We start from the raw sequence: 9653 nt of genomic DNA, 5'->3' as shown, positions 1-9653 counted from the left end.
CGCCATTACATTTGTTCTATACTTCTATGTCGACCTATATCATTAGAGGCAGAGTAACTTGATTTCAACCGTTTCTCGTATATATCAATCTAGCTTTCACATAGTGTATAATTAAACAACCAATCAAAGAGACAAAACACAATAATTTATAGTTGTTCGGTGCCAATGCAGCAGCCTACGTCCACGGGAGAAGAAAGATTTATTGTTTGATTGCTTTAGGTTTGTGTTACAGAGGTTTATATATAGCACAACATGAGTGTATACTCATATATCTTGTTTCTAAAAGGATTGGAGACTTTCCTTTATAGAAAACATACGAATCTATCGAACATCTGTCAAAACTGACTAGGGCGCGCCCGCGCCTTCATCATGTGCAATATAAGCGTGCCCGCGCCTTCTCTGACTTCTCTCACACTCCCCCTCAAGTTGGTGTGAAGATATCCAGCTATCCCAACTTGGAGAGAATATCATGGAACTTGGAAACTGGAAGTCCCTTAGTAAAAATGTCTGCAAGCTGTTGGTCACTTCGAACAAAGGAGGTAGTGACAATGTTAGACTGTACTTTTTCACGCACAAAATGATAGTCAACTTTAATATGCTTAGTTCTCTCATGGAAAACCAGATTTGCAACAATGTGCATAGCAACTTGATTATCACAGTAAAGTATAGTTGGCATATGCAAACCAAAACACAAATCCTTCGTAAGAGCACGAAGCTATATGATTTCACTGGTGGTGGAAGCCATAGCCATGTACTCAACTTCAGCACTAGAACGAGCCACTATATTTTGTTTCTTGCTCTTCCAAGTGACCAAATTACCTCCCACAAAGGTACAATAACCGGAAGTAGACCGCCAATCAACTAGACATTATGCCCAATCAACATCTGTATAAGCAGTAATAGATGTATGCCCATTTTTCTGCATCCAAATTACCTCTGCCTGGCAACCCTTTCAGATACTACAGTATTCTAGAAATTGCATTCATATGTGGAGTCCTTGGAGCATGCATAAAATGACTAACCAAGTTTACTGCATAAGAAATATCTGGTAGGGTAATAGTTAAATATATTAGTTTACCAACTAATCGCTGATACTGACCAATGTCAGTAAGAAGATCTCCGGTGTGGTCCAACTTGGCTCCACTGTCAGTTGAAGAATCAGATGGTTCTACCCCCAGCTTTTCTGCTTCACTCAAAAGATCCAACACATACTTTCTTTGATTAAGGAATATGTCTCTTTTTTAATAAGCAATTTCGATCCCAAGAAAGTACTTCATAATGCCCAGATCCGTGATGGCAAATTTCTTGTATAGTAGATCCTTGAGCTTAGAGATTTCCATATGGTCATTTCCTGTGATAACTATGTCATCAACATAAATAATAACAACAACCAAGCCTGACTTGCTAGACTTAACAAATAAGGAAGGATCAGCATCACTCTGCTTAAGACTGGTCATAGCTAGAACAGAACTGAGCTTGGCATACCATGCTCGTAAAGATTGTTTAAGTCTATAGATAGCCTTTTTTAACTTGCATACTTATCCAACCTTAGTCTCCATCGGATGTCCAGGTGGGATGCTCATATACACTTCTTCTTTAAGATCACAGTGTAAGAATGCATTTTTAACATCCATCTGAAACAATTTCCAGTATAGATTTATAGCTAGAGATACAAGAACTCTAAACGTGTTCATCTTTGCAACTGGTGCAAAAGTCTCCTTATAGTCCTGACCATATGTTTGGGTGAATCCCCTTGCAACGAGTCGAGCTTTAGACCTCTCTAAGGAATCACTATTGAACTTGTTTCTGAACACCCAACGAAAATTAACTGTTTTCTTTCCGTAAGGTAGCATAACAATCTCCCAAGTTTTATTCTCGTCTAGAGCACGAAGTTCTTCTTGCATCGCCTTTCTCCATACTGGACGAGAGTTAGCTTCTCTAAAGTTCTTAGGTTCTTGCACATCATCGACTGTACTCAAGAAAGCATGATGAAATGAAGTGATATTGGCATACGTTATATATTCCTGTAGCAGATATGAAATGTCATGCAAGGAATAAAAATTCCTGTGAATCACTGGAGGATGCAGTTCTCTATCAGATTTATAGTAATCCTTGAGAGTTATTGGAGGTCATCTCTCTCGTTTTGAGTCGAGAAACTGGAGAAGCTGGAGGAGCATTAGAGCACGCCCGCGCCTCTGTTAGCTCATTATGGGAGCGCGCCCGCGCCTCCTCTACTGGAAAATCGTCATGCACTAGAGCGTGTGTGCCCCTTAGTTGCTCAGTCTGGGAGCGCGCCCGCGCCCTCTCTTCAGTAGAACTCATAACTTAAGCGGCAGGAACTATACCTTCACCAATCGCTGGGATAGGAACCATGCCTTCACCAACTGCTCGGAGAGGTGCCAAATCTGCCAAACACTCCCCCTGGGATTGATTCCCAGGCATAGCTGGATCTTGAAAGAAAGCTTCAGATTCCACAAATCGTACATCACGAGAGACAACCAGTTTTCTTGTCGCCGGATTGTAACATATGTAGCCTTTCTGTGTGGTAGAATAACCAACAAAAATACATCGAGTAGCTCGAGCATCGAATTTATCTCGATGAAGAGCTTGCTGATGTACATAACAAACACACCCAAAAACTCGCAGATAAGAGAGATCCAACAACCTAGATTTGAGCACTTCCAATGGGGATTTAAAACCAAGAACCCGACTGGGAAGACGATTAATCAAATAAGCAGCAGTTAAGAAGCCATGAGACCAGTATTGCTTAGGAACATTCATGCCCAACATAAGAGCACGAGTGGTCTCCAAAAGGTGTCTATTTTTTCTTTCAGCCACGCCATTCTGCTGAGGTGTTCCAACACAACTAGTTTGATGAATTATCCCCTGGCTACGAAGGTACTCAGGCAACAGATCTTTTCAAAACTCAGTGCCATTGTCGGATCTGATCATCTTGATTTTTCCACCAAATTGATTAGTAACCATATTATGAAAATATTTAAAAACATTCACAACCTCAGTCTTCAATTTCAACAAATATAACCATGTAGCACGAGATTTATCATTAATAAACAACACAAAATACTTATAGCCATTATAATAATTAACGGGGGTAGGTCCCCATAAATCAGAGTGGATTAACTCAAACAAATTATTAGAAATAGTATGCGAGTTTGAAAAAGGTAAACGAGTTTGTTTAGAAAATTGACAAGCATCACAAACATCATCAAAGTTTATAGAAACATGCAGAAACAAATTTGATAGGACATAACTAGATGAATGCCCAAGTCTTGTATGCAAAATGTGACTCTCAAGTAAACCACTAGCTTGACATGCCTTCTTATGCGACTTCAACAAATAGAGCCCATTGGAATAAATCCCTTCACCAATCGTCCTCTTCGACTTTCGATCCTGAAAGACGATAGAGTTAGGAGAAAAAATGACATATCAATTTAAAGAATTTGTAGTTTGCCAACAAATAGAAGTTGGACAGGGAAGGAAGGAACAACTAGAGCGTCACTCTTGAGACTTTGATTGAAAAAATCCACTTGACCACTACCTAGAATAGGAACAGTGGATCCATTGGCTATGGAAATATTATGTTTTTCCATTTTTGACACAAAATTATGGACTGAGGCAAGGCAATTAGTATGATCAGTAGCCCCCGAATTAATTATCCATGAGTTACTATTTTCTAGCATAGTAAAATAGGCATGTAAATTACCTGACACATGAGCTGAGACATATTGACCTTTGCTAGATGGCATGGACTTAGTGAGTTGTTGGAGAATTTGACTCAACTGATGACTAATATCTGAGTTGGACATTGATGTCTCGGCTACTGCGGCATGCTCTTTCTTGGACAGTTCCTTTTCCCTTATAAGATGCGGATATAATTCCCAACAACGGTCCTTGGTGTGCTAGTTCTTTCCACAATAATCACAGTGAGATGGTTCCCTTTTTCCCTTACCTTTTTCAAATCCCTGTGATTTCTTTCGAAAATCATTTTCTGCAAGTAATACAGTAGATTCAAAGATTGAGGACTTCACCTCGGAGTTTATGGTTTTCTTCCTTATTTCCTCTCTCTGAATAGTTGCACAAATAGTAGCAAGTGATGGAAGAGTACTTTCTATTAAAATATTGTTTTCCAGATTTTCATATTCTGGTTTAAGACTACGAAATACTGTGAAGATTTTATCCTCTTCAGCTTATTTCAAAAGAGTCTTAGCATCTGTGGTGTGTGGACGATATATGTTTAACTCATCCCACAATTTCTTCAAATTTCCAAGGTGTTTTGTAAAAGTCTTCTCACCTTATTGCAAAGCACCGATTACGAGTTGAAGTTCAAAAACACGGGCAGAATTGTTTTGGTTTCCATATAAATCTTCAATTGAATTCCACATCTCCTTTGCAGAATCAGAGAAAGTAAAAATTCCAGCAATAGTTGACTCCGTAGAATTGAGTAACTAAGATCGAACAAGTTGATCATTGGAAACCCAATTCTCATATTCGGCATCATCAATGGCAGGACACACCTTTGCACCATTAATGAACCCTAATTTTCTCTTGCCACCCAGAGATAGCAAAACAGCCTTAGACCAAGGTATATAGGTTGTTTCATTCAAGAGAATTGATGACAGCTTCCAATCGATATTAGAATCAGTCTTTGCTATTACAACAGACTTTGGGTTTGGTTTTGGATCTGACATAGTGTTTTGTGTTTATTTAGATTGATTTAGAATAGAAATTAAGCACTCCTCTCTGATACCATGTAGAATTAAACAGCCAATCAAAGAGACAAAACACAAGAATTTATAGTGGTTCGGTGCCAATGAGGCAGCCTACGTCCACGGGAGAAGAAAGGTTTATTGCTTGATTGCTTTAGGTTTGTGTTACAGAGGTTTATATATATATAACACAACATGTGAGTGCATACTCGTATCTCTTGTTTCTAAAAGGATTGGAGACTTTCCTTCATAGAAAACATACGAATATATCGAACCTCTATCAAAACCGACTAGAGTGGCTGCATATATTATCATTATATATATAAGTCTTTCGCCCTTCTCGACTTCTCCCACACATAGAGTTGCTTGATATTAGCCATCTCCAATGCTTATAATCGTTGCTTATCACATTCAAGTCCAATTTCCAACATAGGAATGAAACTTATAGCCAAGGTAAAACCAGAGGAAACTCTACTAGCCTAGGGGCTTAAACTCACTATCAACTGCAGCAACAAATCATATTGCTTGACCTCACCAGTTCGCTTATACCGCTAACAATCTTCTTGGTATAACTAAAGCTATTATAGTTTTTTGTATACATTGCAGGAGCTATAGATAGAAAAATGATTATATTCATGAGTTACTTTGGAGCAAAGCTTAGGGCCTATCAGTTCATAAGCTTATACCAACTTGAACTAGCAAAAGACCTTGCGGACATGATTAATATGAGAATATCCTACCTAAGCTTGGCAAGCGGAAACAACATAAAACACATACTACTTTGTCATATTGGAAATTCTCAAAACCCTCACAGAACCATTTCTTGGAAGGTTTGAGTGCTTTGCAGGTCATGCACAAGTTGATCCCATAACGTGCAAATATTCAATTAAGTTATCAACATTGGTAAATCAACCTCGTCAGCTCACGTTGACCAAAATCTGACAAGGGCTACCACTCATCAAAATTTGAGTCTCTTTTGAGCTTGATGTTTTTGAAAAAGTTTGTATGCAACAACTTTACCACATTAAGTTTCAATACAACTAATCTTTTTTTTTTTTTTTTTTTCGTTCCTTGTCACGTCGTTTTATAGATGAATTGGGGGCTAGCTACGACCATTTCCGAACTGGGGTTAGCTACAACCATATGCCCATGTCTAGTCCGGTTATAATTTTGGCTCAATACTCCATAAATCTCCAAAATTATTACACTTGATTTGTACTAATTTTTTATTGGTAACTGCTCAAGTTAGTGCAGGTCAACAACACTCCAAATTGAAGGCTATGAAGGAGTCTTTAAGATTGTACTACTCAAACATATATAGTAACACCTCAAAAGGGCTAACTAGCTATCAATTTGATGCCTTGCTAAGAATCAAATTCAATTATACGATCTGCGAAACAATCAATCGATCAATTTGATGTCTTGTTAAGGATCAAGTTAAATTCATTTCTACGATTTATGCAACTATGGGGATAAACAAATCAAAATTCACTACGAATCAATTTGGTACTTATAAAAGTCCAAATTCAACGCAACTATAGTAACGCCCCTAAAAGGCTAACTATCAACCATAGTAACGCCCCAAAAAAGCTAGCTATCAACCAATCAGCTTGATGCCCTGCTAAGGATCAAGTTCGATCTACGAATTACGATCTACGATGTCAGCTCACAATTAAGGACGATTCTCAACGAATCAACCATAGTAATGCCCCCAAAAGGTTGACTATCAACTATAGTAGAGCGCTCAAAAGGCTTGCCAACCAAATTGGCATCTACGATTATAGTAACACCCCCAAAAGGCTTACTATCAGCCAACCAAATAAGCATAAAAGGCCACAAATCAACTTGATACCTATGTAAGAATTAAGTTTGATCCAACTGTAATTACCACTCAGAGGTCAATTATCAGTCAAATCCAATTATCTAAGATTTATGAACTAAAGCAGGACTTAGCACACCAACTCGCAACAAAGATCTAAGCAACAAACATCGTCCAACTTATAAACACAGAAAAGATGAAAATTCAATTCGTAACAATCTCCTTTTCAAACCAAGTAATTAAGTCTAATACGTGGTATCATTTATTATCTTTTTTTGCATATACCACTGTTCTAAAAATAGTAATTGTGTGATGATTTTTCCTAATCTAGAAACACAAATATTTTGTTGATGATCAAAGAACAATGAGAAGTATTGGATCAACAAGAAGAAGAGATGTAGAAGATGATGAGTTGAATCACGTTCTTTAATGGCTGCCTACGTATCCTGTGAATAGGAATCAAACTCAAAGCGTAGTTCAACTATTCTATTTATAAGAATAGATGAGGTTTCCCAATTAGTGTTTAACTAGGAGACTGTCTCTTATCAAGTCTTATCCAGACTCTTCTAGAAGCTTTAGTTTCCCAAATCAATAAGTCTTCTTTATTGACTTGAACAACAAAGAAACATGTTCAGGTTCAGATTTGGAGTTAGAGTTGAGTTGGATTTTCGAACATGGTAGTTCCCGATTTGGAGTTTCTAGTCAGGAGTTAGCAATCCGAACCTACTACTCCAACCAATTCCGAACCTCCTCTTCTTATTTCACTCCCGAACCTAGGAAGTGAGTTAGTCAGGACCTGGACTTAAAGTGTATTTTGGTATTCTACCCACAATAAGACCATACCCGAGTGTTAAGAAGATGTTGTCACGTGTCACATATTTATTTGCTAAACTATGTACACACAGATGCCCCTCTTTTTTCTTCATGGGTTGTAATTTAAACCCTTAAGGAAAAAGGGTAAAAAGGTAGGTGCTCGTCGCATTGCGTAACCGTATAAAAAATAGCAAGCAATATGCCTCAATTTGCTCTTGAAATTTATACACAAAATCTCGCATTATTTTAGCTCAAGGAACTATGTTATCCGAACATGCCATAACCATGACCCGGACCGTGTATATTAAGCCGGGCCTACTTGCATATTAGAAGATGTCAAGGGCGGCAAGGAATTAAACTTTCTCAAATCAGGACATATCTTGCCATGAGCCGAACTTGGGCTGATCAGCACATGCCCATAAGCCCATTATCACTTATCCGGAATTGACAAATAAAAAGTCAAAGTGTCAAAACTCAAAACCACACTCATTCATCCGGAGTTGCCTATACTCGGTTGTGAAATAAGAGATCAGGCTCCCACACTTACCCATCCGGAGTTAGGAATACTTGAGTAGGAGATGTGAAGCCCACTACTCATCCGGAATTGAGTCATCCGGAAGAGAAAATAAAGGAAAATCTTTATACTTGTTGAAGCCTTCCTTGAATTCTTTTCCTTGCTGAACTCTTTTTCTCTTTCTATTTGTATAGCTCCTTTTAGTTCTGAACACTATATAAACCTCCTGTGAGCCTCCATTACCACCTCAAATTTATAGTTAGACTTTTCGATGATAATTTCTCCAAGTAAACTTTACTTTCGAATAAAAATCTCATACATACAAGCTTGCTTGCTGCCACTACTTAAACGGTCATGGTGTTTTCAAAAGCATCTTGTTTCCGCGTCGTTTATCGATTCCGTCGAAATAAAGAAAACAAGCACCGAAAATATTCATAAAAGTTTGAATTTGTCTCCGCCATTGATAATGTTTTGAAGTCTTTTGTGCTACCATACTTGATTCAAAAGGGAGTAAATCACCATCAATGTGTGGTAGTTTTTTCACTGATGGAAATAGAGAATTAAGTGTGTAAATTATTATCTTGTTTGTGTTGACCAATCCTCTTTTCTCTATTTGCATCAGGTTATCTTTTGTTAAGTTTTTACAAGAGAAAATTGAAGCTTTGGATGTCAACAACTTTGTCCTTTTTTGCCAAAACTAAATTGTCAAACCCAGTTTTGATCAGTTCCGGGTTCGCTAGTTGAACCATCACTCCTAGTTCGATCAAGTAAAACGAACTAGTTCCGACTTTATCAATTGATTGTGTACTCTCAATTCCGATGTCTCACCAATCAGTTTTTAGTTTTCCAATTGGTGAGGCAGTTCCAAATTCAGTACCGGGCAATGCCGTTTCAGGTTCAATTGCTATAGCAGTTCCGGGTTATAGAGCAATTACAGATGTTCCTCTTTCGACCGTGCCGAAAACTAAAATCCCCACTTTTGACTGGAATATTATTCCATTCGGTGATATTTCAGATTTGGGAAAGATCCGTAACACATTTGCAATTCCAAAAAAAATCAAAATTGAATATCCATGGACTGCCGACTTTGGAACCGACGAAAGTCCCTTGATATTCCTTGGATTGCTGAAAGCTGGACTCCGACTCCCCTTGCCTTCGTTTATGGTAGATGCCCTCGAGTACTTCCAAGTCTCCATCAACAGAGTAATGCCTTGGTTCGTTCGCAACGTCACATACATGCACATATTGGGACGAAAATACAATATAGTAGTGACTTGCGGAGTTATATCATACTTCTATAAACTAATGACACTAAATAATGGAGATTGCACTCTCTCTGCTAAACCTGGAGTTGAACGCGTCATAGGTTACAAAGGTAAAAACAACGATGACTACTGGCGTAAATATGTTATCCGTGTAACTGGTGGTGAGTGGGGTGATGTCACCTTTGAAAATAATCGAAAGATGATCCAGTCTGGCTTTTCTTTGTCAAAGGAAAGAGTGGACGTGGGACTCCCATCTCTAACTATTGCAGAATTAGATTCTGTGACAACCCTTATCGCACTCCCAAGTTTCGAGAAATGCCCTGCGTCCATAGTTCCAGACCCATTATTAATCTCAGAGTATCTGACTATGCCACCAATGGAGTTGCAAGCTTTGGAACCCGGAGTTGGGTATATGGGTGGGAACCCCAAAACTACTATAATTTCGTACCCAAGGGAGGCCCTTATTTCTAAGAAAGTCCTTGGTCTTATTTCCAAATCATATTCTAACATGAAAA

This window comes from Coptis chinensis, chromosome 3 (genome assembly GCF_015680905.1).
Source record: "Coptis chinensis isolate HL-2020 chromosome 3, ASM1568090v1, whole genome shotgun sequence".
NCBI lineage: Eukaryota > Viridiplantae > Streptophyta > Magnoliopsida > Ranunculales > Ranunculaceae > Coptis > Coptis chinensis.
Note: the sequence above shows the minus strand (reverse complement) of the source record.